This window comes from Ochotona curzoniae, unplaced genomic scaffold (genome assembly GCF_017591425.1).
Source record: "Ochotona curzoniae isolate NIBS_2020 unplaced genomic scaffold, NIBS_Ocur_1.0 contig_2699, whole genome shotgun sequence".
In the NCBI taxonomy this organism is placed as follows: Eukaryota; Metazoa; Chordata; class Mammalia; order Lagomorpha; family Ochotonidae; genus Ochotona; species Ochotona curzoniae.
Window position 1 is genome coordinate 4832792 of NW_024465561.1, and position 15886 is coordinate 4848677.

At 45.1% G+C, this 15886-nt stretch overlaps 2 protein-coding genes and 1 long non-coding RNA gene across 4 annotated transcripts in view; 1 reads left to right on the forward strand and 2 right to left on the reverse strand.

Moving 5' to 3' along the window:
- The window catches only part of LOC121153689 (zinc finger protein 566-like), a 221779-nt gene extending 216319 nt beyond the window's left edge, over positions 1 to 5460 (reverse strand). For both annotated transcript variants that reach the window (XM_040976384.1, XM_040976385.1), the window contains exon 1: positions 5358 to 5460. The gene's annotated coding sequence lies outside the window, so the exon portion shown is untranslated. The remainder of the gene's footprint in view (positions 1 to 5357) is intronic.
- Positions 1 to 15886, forward strand: part of LOC121153686 (zinc finger protein 850-like) — a 277443-nt gene that overhangs the window by 135601 nt on the left and 125956 nt on the right. The window lies entirely within an intron of this gene.
- On the reverse strand, positions 12085 to 13403 carry LOC121153693. The gene is made up of 2 exons (XR_005883442.1): positions 12639 to 13403; positions 12085 to 12560 (listed from the first exon to the last, which is right to left on the reverse strand). It is a non-coding gene; the product is annotated as an uncharacterized LOC121153693 (long non-coding RNA).

The following is a 15886-nucleotide window of genomic DNA, read 5'->3' on the forward strand; positions in this document are numbered from 1 at the left end:
AAAGAAAGAAAGAAAGACAGACAGACAGGAAAAAACAGTTTCAGAGGAAAATCTGGCAATAACAAAACAATACAGATCCAACAATGCCAGCTGTAAAAATCACCCTCAATGCCACTCCTACAAGTACAAAAACATCCATAGATGTAGGGTTAACTTCCCATAGCTCTGTAGAGGAACACTATAAACTACCCTACTATCCATATACAGAGGAAACCATAGAGGATTATATATTAATTTTTTGAAGCTATTTTTAAAAACTATGACTATCTCTTTGAACTTGTGTGACAGCAAAACAAAAAACAAACTCTAAAGCGGCATCTAACGTACGCTCGCTAACACAGAAGGGGCAGGTCATTCAAAAATACACGTAACTCTTCCTTTGTGCAAAAAAAAAAAATACGGGAAGGATATGAAGTTGATTTTTTTAAAAAAGATTTATTTATTTTTATTGCAAAATCAGATATACAGAGAGAAGGAGAGACAGAGAGGATGTGGGCAGGAACCAGGTTCATGTTTTTATACCCAAAATATTGTGGCAGGTACCAACAACCAGGATGTGGGGGATGTGGAACCCAAAATACATCACATGGATGGAAGGAAGTATGGGAATCAGTGACAGCACCACGCTGAGCAGAGAGATATGGGAATCAGTGACAGCACCACGCTGAGCAGAGTGGCGAAGAAAAGCGCTAAGTAAAATAAGTTTGGAAAATGTCTTCGTATACTCTAAGGTTAAGGAAAATAAATTACACACAAATATTCTGTTTCTATGCAGCTGTGGGTAAGCAATCTGAAGCCACTTCATGCGTACGGTAGCACAGGACAAACTGTTGATACTGAAAAACAAGTTCCTCACGGCTAAAGAAAGAAGCACCGAGGAAACATCTGAGGTTGACAGAAGATGCCCCTGTGTGGGTCTTGCTTGTTTCAGCACATTTTGCAAGCAGAGCTGCATTCATCAGGACTATTCTTTCAAGATTTTATGTGGTGAACAGTCTTGGAAGACAATGAGGTCTTTGATCCTCCTTTAGCGCAAAGGGCAGGCATGCCGGCTGTCCACTGTCAATGCAGGTTGCCGATGGCCAGGAGGCGCACGAGCGCCATCTTGTGGGCAGAAATGCCAAGAACCTGTCCGCACCCTATTGCTCTGAGTCCTTTATCGCTGACCCAGAAATTTAGCGTCTTCTATCAGCATCTGTACCAAGCTAACTGTCAGCTTGTACGCAGGGTAACTCTCAAGTAGCTCTTCACAGAGGTGTGGGCGTTTGCATTGAAACTGAAATTATTATGAGGATGAAACACTAAGATTTTTGCATAATTTCAAAGTATCTCTCTAAAATGTACACATTAAGGAATAAAACCAAAGCCAATAATGACGGAGAACAAACCTGACAGAGAGCTTAGCCAAGAGATCAGAGTTAGCACAAGTGGCAATATTTAGTGACACAACTCCTCAGGTGACACACTGAACATGGCATCATTTCTACAATCTTACAGCCAAAAATGCATAATGCAAATTTAACCAATCAGAACGTGTCATACAAGCACCGATCGAAGGACATTCCACCAAACAACTAACCAATACTTTTCAAAAGTGTAAAGGTCATAAAAGATTAAAAGCAATAAAGAACTATCTCAGATAGTTCTGTCCCTCTTACTAGAAAGACTAATGAGGCAAACAAAGAAATCAACATAAAACCTGGGAATGGATCACAGAATAGAAAAAAACATTAAAAATATTTAAGGGCCTGGTGCGATAGCCTAGCAGCTAAAGTCCTCGCCTTGAATGCACCAGGATCCCATACAGGTGCCGGTTCCAATTCCAGCTGCTCCACTTCCCATCTAGCTCCTTGCTTGTGGTCTGGGAAAATAGTAGAGGACAGCCCGGCGCGGTGGCGCAGTGGGTAAGATCCTCGCCTTGCACACCCGGGATCCCACATGGGCGCCGGTTCTATCCCCGGCAGCCCCGCTTCCCTTCCAGCTCCCTGCCTGTGGCCTGGGAAAGCAGTCGAGGACGGCCCAAAGCTTTGGGACCCTGCACCCGCGTGGGAGACCCGGAAGAGGCTCCTGGCTTCGGATTGGCATAGCATTGGCCGTTGTGCTCACTTAGGGAGTGAATCATCGGATGGAAGATCTTCCTCTCTGTCTCTCCTCTCTGTATATCCGCCTTTCCAATAAAAAAATAATTTAAAAAAAAAATCTTTAAAAAAAAAAAAGAAGTCCTCCAGTTGACATGGGTGAGGCCTTTAAGAAAAAAAAAATAGTAGAGGACAGCCCAAAGCCTTAGGACCCTGCACCTGAATGGGAAACCAGGAAAAAGCACCTGGCTTCAGATTGGCTCAGCTTCGGCTGTTACAGCTACTTGGGGAGTGAACCAGTGGATCTTTCTGTCTCTCCTTCTCTCTGTGTATCTGCATTTCCGACAAAAAAAATTAATTTAAAAACAAAACTTGTAAAAATTTCAGAAGCGTCTTCCAATTAGTTAAAAGTCCTTCCCACTAACCAGGTCTCGCAAGTGCAGCAGGAGCCCAAGAGCTTGGGAAGCCATCACCTGCTCCCTCGGAAGGAGTTACAGATCAGAGAAATTAGAATCAGACGTTGCAACTGGGAATCCAACCATGACACTACCAAATGGGACACTGACACTATGATAGGCAGCATACTCATCTTAACCAGTGACCTAACCACGAGGCCAAAGCTCACTCCAGAAATTCTATATACTATGTCACAGTACCAAAATAATTTCTTTGAGGGCCCGGTGCAGTAGCCTAGTGGCTAATAGTCCTCACCTTGCACAAACCAGGATCCCATATGGGTACTGGTTCTAATCCCGGCAGCCCCACTTCCCATCCAACTCTCTGCTTATGGCCTGGGAAAGCTGAAAGCCCTGGGACCTTCCACCCACGTCGGAGACCCGGAAAAGGTTCCTGGCTTTGCAATCAACGTGAGCTTGAGAGTTAATGTTATTGATAATGTCTTAGTGGGTCGGCCTTTAACTACACACAGGAGTACAATTAAGCCCATGCCATTTCTGGACACCTTACCGTGTGCCTACCCATCGCCCTGGAATCTGGTCCAGATATGTACCATGCCTTCTGGGAAACGGCTTGATAAGAACCTTACAAACTAATGAATGGGATGAGAGTATGAGCTGAAACTGCTATGGCAAAAAATATAGTTACTGCAACCTTAAAGGTTAGCCTGTCTTTGCAATTTCTTTGGAGCATAGGAAATATGTCTGTTTTGGCCTCTTGTATAATTTTGACTAGAAGAATTAAAGGATGATTTTATTAACATTATAGAGATATGCTTCTAATAATTGTGATTGTTTATGGGGTTACAGAGCCTGTAGTTGTAGGGACATTTTATACTTGAAACTTTTGCCTTGGATTTTTATGTTTTCGTTCCCTTGTAACATATTTCTCCCATTAAGCGATGGGCAAGTGGTGGAAGCAGAAATGTGGTAGGAATGCGTTACTGACGAACAGGAATGGCACGCGCCTTTGGCCTGGAGTCCTGGCCGTCACCCGACGGCTGCTGAAGCATGAATAATGCCTTGCTTGGACAAAAATGATTACGGTAACTTACAGAATTATCTCGAAGAGCACCTGGTTGACCATAAAATAAGTAAAAAAATAAAATAATGAAGCATCTGTGCATATCTACTTAGTCAGGGAGTAAAAACAGAACAAGCAAACGCTTGTGCAGAGGCTTGTGACGTGTGTGAGTAAATGAAACAGCTTCTTCTGGAGCTGCAGCAAGAGGGCGCCAAGCGCCAGTGTCCGTGTCTCATCACCCACTCCACACAGCGGGAGCCCTGGCGCCACCGGGAGCAGCACTGTCATCCCTTTTCCTCTCGCTGCAAATCTTCCTTTCAAATAATAAATCTTTACCAATCAACAGACACATGGAAAGGTACTGAATATCATCACACATCAAGAAAAATGGAAATTAAAGCTATTACGAAACAAAAAAATCCTACCACGACCAACCAGATAACGGAGAGAACGTGGAGCAACTGGGAATGTCACGCCGCTTGTTGAACTGCTCTCCGGAACAAGCAGCCAAGGAACTGAATCTGCTCTTTGCTCTCTGACGTGTATTTAGAAAATATCACATAGAAAAAAAGTTAAGAAATGTTAGTAATATTTAGTAATGTTTCAGATACTTAATTCAATGTGAAAAATACATAACAAAAATGTAATTCCAAAAATTATTTAAGAAATCAGATCATCAAGTTGTGACCAATCTGTGGAGTTAAGACTGAAATACAGGATCTGGCACAGTAGCCTAGAGGCTACAGTCCTCGCCTTGCACATTACCAGGATCCTATATCGGTGCTGGTTCGCATCCCAGCTGCCCCACTTCCCTTCCAGCTCCCTGCTTGTGGCCTGGGAAAGCAGTAGAGGACAGCCCAAAGCCTTGGGACCCTGCACTTGCATGGGAGAGCCAGAAGAAGCTCCTGGCTCCCGGCTTTGGATCAGCTCAGCTCTGGCCACTCCGGCAGCTGTGGCTATTTGTGGAGCGAACGAGTGGAGGAAGATACTTCTCTCTGTCTCTACTTCCATGCAGCTCCCTGCTTGTTGCTTGCGGCTGTTGCAGCCACTTAGGGAGTCACAATCTCTCTCTCTGCAACTCTGCTTTCAAATAAAAATAACTCTTAAAAAAAAAACTGTAAATATTCTTAACTCAAGGGGTCTATTAATTGTGGCATATTTCAAAGAAACAGAATATAGCAAACAAATGAAGCACCTGCCACAGATGCCTAAGTCGAGTAATTCTCGTATTCAGAGTTGTAAGAATAAACATAATAGCAAAAGACGGCTTTCACATGAAGTTTTAAGAAGGGGAAAGGGGCACCAATGAACTAATCCTGAAAGAGGTATACAGAAGTGACAAAGTTTCGCCCACCCATAATCAAGCACCACGGAGGAACTTCATCCAGCTGCAGGATCCCGACAGCCAACCCGACACGACCATAAATCCCGCGACTCAAACGCTCCACGACATGGTTACAGATTTCCAACTGAAGAGTGACACAACCGCACGGCAAGAAACCAGGCAGCCCCGGCGACACCTGCCTTCACCCGGCCACGGTCACGACCACACACTCGCCACACACAGACAGCTCGCCAGTGTTCTGGAGTGTTCCCACCAGACCCCCGCGGCACACTGTCACGCAATCACACCGCACGCTGGAGAAAAACTTTCCTCATCCGAACACACACAACGCCGCGCGCACGCGGGGACATCTCGGCGCGTGTTCTGCTGAGAAACTCAGCACTTCTCCCAGAATCGCACGTCACTCACCCAATACCACCCCGCACACCCACGAAACCGCGCCGTCCCAGTCTCACCGCTCGGCCACGCAGCGCCGAGGCTCGCGCTCCGGCCCCGCCCTCCCCGCAGGTCTTCACCTCAGGCCTGCCCGATCCGGCAGCCCGCATCCCTCTCCGCCCCGACTCGGCTCCAGCGAAGCCCCGCGGCTCCCGCCAGCGCGTGACTTGGAGACTCCCTTCCCGCGAGAGTCACGCCACGCTGAGGGGGCCTCTGGGAAATGTAGTCAAGGACCGGGCCCTCGGCTGTCTGCCGCCCGATCTAGATGATGGCGCCCGTCGGGGATCCGCGCCACCAGCCCGGGCTCCCCCACGCAAGTCGCCTCAACGCGGGTGAGATATGGTTGTTTTGTGGGACCCGCACTGCTGTGTCCAGCAGTTGGACGCCCTAAGGAAGAGGAGGACAAATGGAAAGGAAAGCTGACGCGCGCCGCTGGGCCTTCTGGGAAATGTAGTTGGAAGCAGGAGAACATGCTAGTGAGGAGCAATGGAGCGTTCGAAGTTCTGAGAACCCCGGCGCTAGGCCATTCAAGAAGTGCTCAGCCGCTGACTCCTCCGGTCGCCGTCTTGTCACTTGTTCAGGGATAAGTGTGGCTTAGTGTTCCTCCTGGCAGAAACACTGTCAAAGGTTCGAGATCAGGACCCTGATGGGTTTCCTAAATTGCAGATGCGCTGGTGTTACTCTGGGCTGGGAACCCCTGAGTGAGTGTTGGGGGCCCTGGGGCGGGTGTGTTTGTGGCTTAGCTTGTTGAAGGGTCATAGAAACTACTTCATGATTTAGTGTGTATGTAAGAAATACATAAAACCTATAGGGAAAAAAATTGTAAACTCTGCTCAAAGACATACACACACACACACACACACACACACACACAAAAAAAACTAAATGAAAAATTAGGCTATATTCTAAGCTAAAATACACCATACACATACCATTTTATCTTATGAATTTAACAATTTCAGTGGAAATAATGTATTTTTCAAACTAGAAATGGAAAAACGCAAGGACAACACATGTGGAAGGGGAAGAACGATACAGGGCAGCTGGAGCTAGTTTTTTATTATTATTATTGTTATTAACATTGTATTATGTGATACAGTTTTATAGGCACTGGGGATTCCCCCCACCCCTCCCACAACCCTCCCCCCATAGTGGATTCCTCCACCTTGCTGCATAACCACAGTTCAAGTTCAGTTGAGATTCCTTCATTGCAAGCATATACCTAGCATAAAGTCCAGCATCTTATTGTCCAGATAAGTTCAGTGGCCTCTTGGGGAGACCTTCTCTGGTCTGAAGGTAGCGCTAACAGGGTAAAGTTCCGGTCAGTTAAGAAAGCTTTGGTTCATCTACTCCATGGAATACTACTTAGCTATTAAAAAAAAACAAAATGCAGTTTTTTGTGGCTAAATGGGCCCAACTGGAAACTATAATGCTAAGGGAAATGAGTGAATCCCAAAAGGTGAGATACCACATGTTTGCCTTGATTTAACCTGTAATTTTTGTTTGGTTGTTATTTTTTGAACCTGTCTCAACCCAGATGTTTTGGAGAATTGAACTTGCATTATTTTTAACATATTGTTTACTCAATACTATGTCAATTAATTCCATAACGTTGTATATTGATGCTGACGTTTTGTTGGGGCTTTTAACTGACTGGAGCTAGTTTTATCATAACAAAACATACTCTAGAGCCCCACGGCGTGGCCTACCGGCTAAAGTCCTCGCCTTGAATGCACCAGGATCCCATATGGGTGCCGGTTCTCATCCCATCCACTTCCCATCCAGCTCCTGCTTGTGGCCTGGGAAAGCAGTTGAGGACGGCCCAAAGCTTTGGGACCTTGCACCCGTGTGGGAGACCCGGAAGAGGTTCCTGGTTCCCGGCTCCGGAACAGCGCAGTACCAGCCGTTGTGGTCACTTGGGGAGTGAATCATCGGATGGAAGATCTTCCTCTCTGTCTCTCCTCCTCTCTGTATATCTGGCTTTGTAATGAGGATATATAAATCTTAAAAAGAAAAAGAAAAGACACAGGGGTCCGAGGATCAGGAGTCCAAGGCAAAGATTTTATGGTAAGCTTTCGTTATATCCATCCTACCCAGGTCTCCAAACAACCTTTAGGAAAGGACAATCCTGGGACTAGTTTGGTACAAGGAGACCTGATCTAGTTAGTGAGACATTTCCACAATACTGTAGTTACAAACATACAAGGCACTAGTTAAAACTGCACTGCCTAGTTCTCATGGACTTGCATTCTTTCTCTAGGTCATTAGGCTACAGTTGTTTTCTGAATAGAAAAGCACACCTAGGAGGGAGTGGACCAGGGAACACTAGGGCAGAGCCGTCACCTAGGCAACATCCTAAGGGAAACCATTTGAGGGCCAGCCAGCCGGTCCATGTGTCCAAGGCTCCCCAAAGATCAAAGGCATTCCTCAGGTTCATGGCAGGTTACCTCTCAGGTCTCAGTTATCTAAAGTCAGCACAACAGAGGATGCAGCAATGAGACCAAAATGAAGAATTTTGTTGTGCGGTGAATGGGACATCTCAAATCAGGTAGGAAAAGGTAGACTTTTCAATCCAGGTCATAGGTACAATTCGATAACCTTTCCGGAGAAAAAGAAAATATATTAGATCCTTTACTAAGCACAGGGTCAGTTGCAAATGACTTGAAACTTAACATCTTGAGCAAAATTTTAAATTATGATTGGGTGGATGATGCTCTAAAGTGGGAAGAGCAAGACGAAAGAGACCTCCAACACAAAGCCTGAACAGGTTCATGCAGAGAAACCAGAGAGGGGCCTCCTACCACCACCACGCCAACTGCACAGAGAGCCGTCTCCTGCGGCGGGTGTTTATTTAGTCCAGGCAGCCGAGGTTTGCGAGTGTGCTGCCATTAGGAGTGGCTGAGCTAGCCAAGAAAGAATGCAGGGCGTTAGGATACGCTGTCAGCAGGCCAGAGAGTAAAATAGATCTGAGTTTTTTCTTCTTGCTGCATTGGTGACCATGCAAGGGAAAAGGTCTGAGTTTAACATCCAAAGCTGAAACATACGGGGTTGAGCAGTCCTGCTAAAGCATGGAATGGAAAAGGAACATGGTAAACTATACAAGCACTGGAAAGGGACTGGACTTGTGGCACTGCACGTTAAACCACCCCTTGGGATGCCTGCATTTTATATCATACTTGAGGGTTCCGCTTCTGATCCAGTTGAGGGTAATGTGTCTGAGAAGCAGTGAATGACGGCTCAAGGATTTGGTTTCTGCCACCCATGTGGGAGACTGCTACCCAGCTAGACCTCCTAGATGGAGCTCTAGGCTCCCGGCTTTGTTAGCCTTTTTAAAATATTTATTTATTTTTGGGTGCCGGGACCCATACGGGATCCCGGTGCATGCAAGGCAAGGACTTTACCCACTAGATTACTGTGCCGGGCTCACTATGTCAACATTTTTAAGCACATTGTGAGGAGTTTTGGCCATAGACCACACACTCAAGTGATGTGGTGCAGTGATGACACTCTTTTTTTTTTTTTAAGATTTATTTCTTTTTATTGCAAAGTCAGATATACAGAGAGAAGGAGGAAAGACGGAGAGGAAGATCTTCCGTCCGATGATTCACTCCCCAAGTGACTGCAATAGCTGGTGCTGTGCCGATCCAGAGCCAGAAGCCAGGAACTTCCTTCAGGTCTCCCACACGGGTGCAGGAACCCAAGGCTTTGGCCGTCCTCGACTGCTTTCCCAGGTCACAAACAGGGAGCTGGGTGGGAAGTAGGACTGACCGGGATTAGAACTGGCATTCATATGGGATCCCGGCGTGTTCAAGGCAAGGATTTTAGACATTAGGACACAGCGCCAGGCCCAGTGATGACATTCTTAATAGAGAGGTAACAGAGGCAGTTCTGGCGAATTTGTCTGTTTATTAGCAACCAAGCACAAGCTTATATAGAGCGGGTCCAGAGAAACAAGAATCAGGGTAGTAACAATATCCCACTGGATATAAAAAATCTATTACATTTTATAAGCCTGGGCAGTCAGTACAACCGTCATGTACTTTGCCAGATGGCACTGTGTGGCCCACCACAACTAATGTAACTCACCCACATCCTGAAGTTGTTTATTACGAAACTGTCACAAGATTACCACAAGATGGAGATGGGCTGGGGTATGCAGAGCGAGGGGGCGACCAGGTTATTGGAAGGTGCCCAATTACCAGAAGAGGTTGAGGGGGAGGGAAATACCCAGAGGGTCTTCTACCAACTGCGTGTGTCTGCAGGGACCTCAGGACAGGAGACAGAAGGGTCTCAAGGCTTATGACAAAAGCAACAGGGGGTCTCGAGCCTCTAGACATGCAATGAAAACACGTTCCGGCTGCCCCCCGCAGAGGTAAGACGAGACCCATTCTGGCACTTGCTCCCCACAGGACATAGTTTAAGTCTGAGTGTATTCACATTACTGCGCAGCCAATCTCCAGCCCCTTTTCTTCCTGCAAGATTCAGACTCCGTACTACTGACCAAATCCTTGTTTCCTGAGTTCCTATTAATGACCATCCTCCTTTCTGTTTTGATTAATCTGACTAGATACTTGGTGGAATCATTCAATATTTCTTTTTGACAGGCTTAGTTCATGTTGCATGTTACAAGCTTCATCCATGTCAAAGAAATCTGTTGGGATTTGTTTCTTTATAACGCCGAATCACATCGTACACTGCGTGCTGTTTTATCTGTCAGTGAATAACTACATTGCTTCCCCTGATGGAATACAAAGTTAATGAGTACAAACATCTCTCTTTGTCAAGCCATCTTATTCTGCTAGGCCTTTTGTTGAGGATGTTCATCCACGTAGCTGCCCATGAGGCAAAGATTGATAAGACTGGATGCAATAGTGAAAAAAGGAGCAAAGCTCGATGAGTTAGACAGCAGGAAACTCTCTCCCCTTCTGTCTCTGCCCTTCACATAAAAATAAAGCATTAAAAAAAGTAGGGCCCGGCGCAGTAGCCTTGCAGTTAAAGTCCTCACCTTGCATGCTCCGGGATCCCATATAGGTGCTGGTTCTAATCCGCAGCAGCCCTGCTTCCCATCCAGCTCCCTGTGTCTGCCTTGGGAAAGCAGTGGAGGACGGCCCCGGGCCTTGGGAGCTCTACCCACATGGGAGACCCAGAAAAGGCTCTGGGCTTCTGGCTTCAGATCGGCACATTTCAGGCCATCGCAGTCACTTGGGGAATGAATAATTGGATGGAAAATCTTCCTCTCTGTCTCTCCTCCTCTCTGTATATCTTTCCAATAAAAATATAAAACAAATCTTCAAAAAAATTTGATCAAGGGTCAAGTTTTTAAAATGAAGTCTATTTCTGGGGTCTCAGGATCCTTTTCACTTTTAGCAAAATTGCTAACCTGGAGGTCCATGTCACACTTTCCCTATATCTTCTTACTGTGGCTCCTTGTATTTAATTATTTTGCAAGTAAGTAAGATAGACAGTATGTGGGGACTGGCCTTGTGTTTGATCTGGTTAAGCCGCCACCTGCAATCTGATATGCCATGTGCGCACTGGTTAAGCAGCGGTTCCGCACCACCTGCTCCTCACAGTGATTTATAATGAAAGATGAACTCAGATTTTCAAGTTTGAAAAAAATCACCAAGGCAAACTTCATTTATTATGAAATGTCAAAACACAATAAGCCTAGTAATGTTTGCTAACATGGCAATAGCATAGGAATAGCAGCAGTGAAACAATGAGGACATGAACGTTTAATGTCAGAGTTTCAGCTGATTGTCAAGCAATCAAGTGGGTAAGAAATTATATGGCATACTTGCCGTCTGAATAGCAAAGGAATGGTGTCAGTAAGAGAGTAACAGTACTAGAACACAAAAGCCTAAATTCAAAACATCTGTAAAAGCTGGAAGATAGGTTGGCAGCCTCCAAACATAAAGAAAAGCTGGTGTGGCTGGTTGCCTGGTTGGGTCAGACGAAGCTATTCAGATGTGTTAAGAAGCTGCATGCGCTGTGACTCTTAGCAATGTGTAAATACTACACATCAACATAAAAGCGTTGCCTTGGGAGACATGCTAGCTCCTCTGGGCTTTAAACTGTCATCACCCACATCTCTCACAACTGTGCCCTGAAGTGACAGTGGCCTTAGGAGACAGACTATTTTAAGATGTTCCAGATAAGAATAGTTACTATTTCCCAGTGCAGAACTGCACCACACTCTCCCAAGCATGGTGCTAGGGAGAACTATGGACCTGGGAACTATGCTTGCTTCAGTGTTGGCAGGACTGACAGCAATGCTGTCAAGGTGTTTTCTTACCCCGATAAATCAACCCGATGTTGCGGTAACACCTTTTCTGTTGTATTTGCTTGCACTCCACATCTGTGGCTGTTGTTGATGGGCATACAGAGCTGATCTGATCTGAAGCCAGGAGCCAGGAGACTTCTCCAGGCCTCCCACGCAGGTGCAGCGTCCCAAGGCTCTGGGCCATACTCGACTGCTTTCCCAGGCCACAAGCAGGGAGCTGGATGGGAAGTGGAGCTGCCGGGATTAGAACCGGCACCCTTATGGGATCCAGGTGTATGCAAGGTGAGGACTTTAGTCACTAGACTACAGCACGCCCAAAAGTCAAAAGATATTTGAAACCAACATGAAAACTTAGGAAAACTTACCACATTTTGGTTGCATAGAGATTTGACCTTTTCAGTGGAACTCTCATTGACAAAAGTAGATCAGTTCCTAATGTCTACTAAATGAAGAGGTCATCAAACTTGACAAAAAGATACTTTCATAGGAAATGTAATATAAAATTCACAAAATAAAGTGAGGCTTATACTTACTGAAGCATAAATTCACATCATTTAATCAAATATATATAGCAAGACTGCAGGAAGTAATCCCTTGGAAATGACAACATCTTAAAATTTATGACACTGTAATCTCTTCCCTGTCATCTCTCCCACAGAAACAAAAACATGCGTAACTTTAAGGGCCAATTACAAGTATTCTAATGTATATTTATGGTAGCAAGTGAGCAACAGATGAATCAAATAAATTTACAATATACAGTATCATAGAACACTATATAGTAATTCCTTACTTGACTCCATTTGATCATCACAAACACTGCTCTGTTTCCGAGTGCAGGACCCTGGTCAGTGCAAGGCACCAAAATATATTTGGTCTCAAGTTCCAAGCTGTACTGGTGACTGCTTCATGAGCAGAAAACGCTGGAATTACGAAGTCTCTAATTACAGCAATGTGAGCAAAGTAAAACAACACAGGATACTTGAGCAGACGCCTGGAGGTGCACATGCTATGTAACTTACTGTGTTACCTCAGAAAATTACCCTCTTCCATTTTCATTCAGCTCTGAACAGCCACATTCAAAGATGCTAGTGTTAGGCAGTGCAGTAGTATTAATATTATCTTATAATCGGGATTAAAAGAACTAATACACTTATAATTAATTAGTAATCAGGGTCAGTGATAAGAATGAATATGTTATCACTATTCAAAAGCAGTATTGATAGCACTTTATTAAAAAAAGAAGTAAGGAAAATTGCTCATTAAGATTTGTTGCACTTAAACAGTGTGCAAGTCAAGAGCGCCCTTTCTTCCCAGCACCATTTCCCTTAAACAAACCAGAGAAGAGAGGGAATTATTTAGTGTATCTGGCAGAATAGAGAAGAAAATTAATTTGCAGGTTACAATTGAAACTAAAATCCAAAAGTTGATGTTTCACTCAGCAGCTTACAAAACACTTTTGAGGAACAGTTGTATCACTTAAAGCTAATAATACCAATGCTGGTTATGTGGAATATTATTTCTGACTTCGGCAAAACTCTTCAGTTTAGCAAATATCTTCTGTGATCCAAACTGCTGCAAAATGATGCACCCTAAAGGAACATACAGGAGGAAATCGAAGCAACTGAAATTGTCTTTTCAACTTAAAACTAATATTTCATATTTTATTGGTAAAGATATGATTTGTGGAATAGTCATCACCTGGTAACTATGGAAACACATACTAAATCCTATATTCAAAATCCTTCATATAATATGGCATAGTATTTGCCTATAATCTAGGCAATATTCTCCCATATACTTTATTTTTTTTTAAGATTTATTTTATTTTTATTGGAAAGGTGGATATACAGAGAGGAGAGACAGAGAGGAAGATCTTCCGTCCGATGATTCACTCCCCAAGTGAGCGCAACGGCCGATGCTATGCTGATCCGAAACCAGGAGCCTCTTCCTTGTCTCCCACACGGGTGCAGGTTCCCAAAGCTTTGGGCCGTCCTCGACTGCCTTCCCAGGCCACAGGCAGGGAGCTGGATGGGAAGAGGGGCCACCGGGACTAGAACCGGCGCCCATATGGGATCCCAGGCGTGCAAGGTGAGGACCTTAGCCACTGCGCCACTGCGCTGGGCCCTCTCCCATATACTTTAAAATGTTTGTTAATGGGTCCGGCATCGTAACCTAGTGTCTAAAGTCCTTGCCTTGAATGCGCCAGGATTCCATATGGGCGCCTGTTTTAATTCTGGCAGCCCCGCATCCCATCCAGCTCCCTGCTTGTAACCTGGGAAAGCAGTGGAGGATGGCCCAGGACCCTGGGACCCTGCACCCATGTGGGAGACCTGAAGGAAGAAGCTCCTGGCTCCTGGCTTCAGAACAGCTCGGCTCTGGCTGCAGCGGTCACTTGGGGACTGAATCAACAGACCGAAGATCTTCCTATCTGTCTCCTCTCTGTATATCTGACTTTGCAATACAACTAAATAATTCTTTAAAAATGTTTGTTAATACCTGATTCAATTTAAATGGCATGTAAGTAGTTGTTATACTGTACCATTGAGGGAATAACAACAGGAGAAAAAGGTCTGTGCATGTTCATTATTGATGGCTAAGTATTTTTAGTCATGACTGTCTGAATTTACAGATGCATGAATGAAGGGCTGTTTTCTGTAAAATATTAACATCTGACTGAGTTTATATAAACTGTCATTTTGAGCAGCATGATGAGATCACATAATATCCCACTCCATCCCAGACATGACATGATCCAACAATCCACACCATATGCGCTACCTGCCTGTCACCTGCCAGCTGCCTCAGATACCTTGACAATCACCACAGTACCACCCATTTGCTCTGTAGCCTTTATTTTACTTCATAACAGCCCCGAAGCACAAGGGCAGTAACATTAGCAATTTGGGTCAAAGAACATCTGTAAAGTGCTTCCTTTAAGTGAAAAGATAAAAGCTCCCAACTTAAGGAAAGGAAAAAAGAAATCATGCTAAGGTTGTTAAGATTTATGGTAAGCTATTGTTGTTTTTTTTTTTTTTTTTTTTTTTTTTTTTTAAAGATTTATTTTTTTATTATTTTTTCATTGGAAAGGCGGATATACAGAGAGGAGAGACAGAGAGGAAGATCTTCCGTCCGATGGTTCACTCCCCAAGTGAGCGCAACGGGCGATACTATGCCGATCCGAAGCCAGGAGCCTCTTCCGGGTCTCCCACGCGGGTGCAGGTTCCCAAAGCTTTGGGCCGTCCTCGACTGCTTTCCCAGGCCACAAGCAGGGAGCTGGAGGGGAAGCGGGGCTGCCGGGATTAGAACCGGCGCCCATATGGGATCCCGGGGGTGCAAGGCGAGGACCTTTAACCACTTGCGCCACCGCGCCGGGCCCAAGCTATTGTTGTTAATAAGTAGGCAGGGGAATACACCATAGAAAAACATAGAGCATACGTGTTTCTATGTATAGGGGTCAGCACTACCTGCAGTTTCAGATTATCTACTGGTGGTCTTGAAACCTATCCCCAGTAAATAAGAGGCACCACTGTAATACATACTTGAGGTACAACCTCCTCCAATAGCTAGCTAACATTTATATCTACTTACATGTAAGAAACAGCACTGAGAAGAGTAAATAAATATTTAACCACATCCCAGAAACTAATATTTTGTGTTGTGACACTGACTTGAAACCTTCCTTTAAAAAAAAAAATTATTGGAAAGTCAGAGAGGAGGAGAAAGATTTTCCATCTGATGATTGGCTTCCCAAGCAGCTGCAACAGCTGGAGCTGAGCCGATCCGAAGCCAGGAGCCTCCCCTGGGTCTCCCATGCAGGTGCAGGGTCCCAAGGCTTTGGGCCATCCTCCACTGCTTTCCCAGGCCACAAGCAGGGAGCTGGATGGGAAGCAGGGCTGCTGGGATTTGAACTGGTGTCCATATGGGATCCCGGCTTGTGCAAGACAAGAACTTTAACCATTAGGCTATGACGCTGAGCCCCAAACCTTCCTTTTTAATGAAAATATATTTAGAGATAAAGCTGAAGCATGCTTTAATTGCCATGCTTGATCATATTGACCATCTGTCCACCTTTTATCTATAGGCAATCACTTTAGGAACTGAGAGTGTGTCCCTCCAATTCGTTCTTTGTAGGATCCCATATGGGCACCAGTGTGCCACAGCTGCTCCACCTCCCTTCCAGTTCCCTGCTTGTGGCCCAAGAAAGCAATAGAACATGGCCCAAAGCCTTGGACTCCTGCACTCGCATGGGAGACCCAGAAGAGG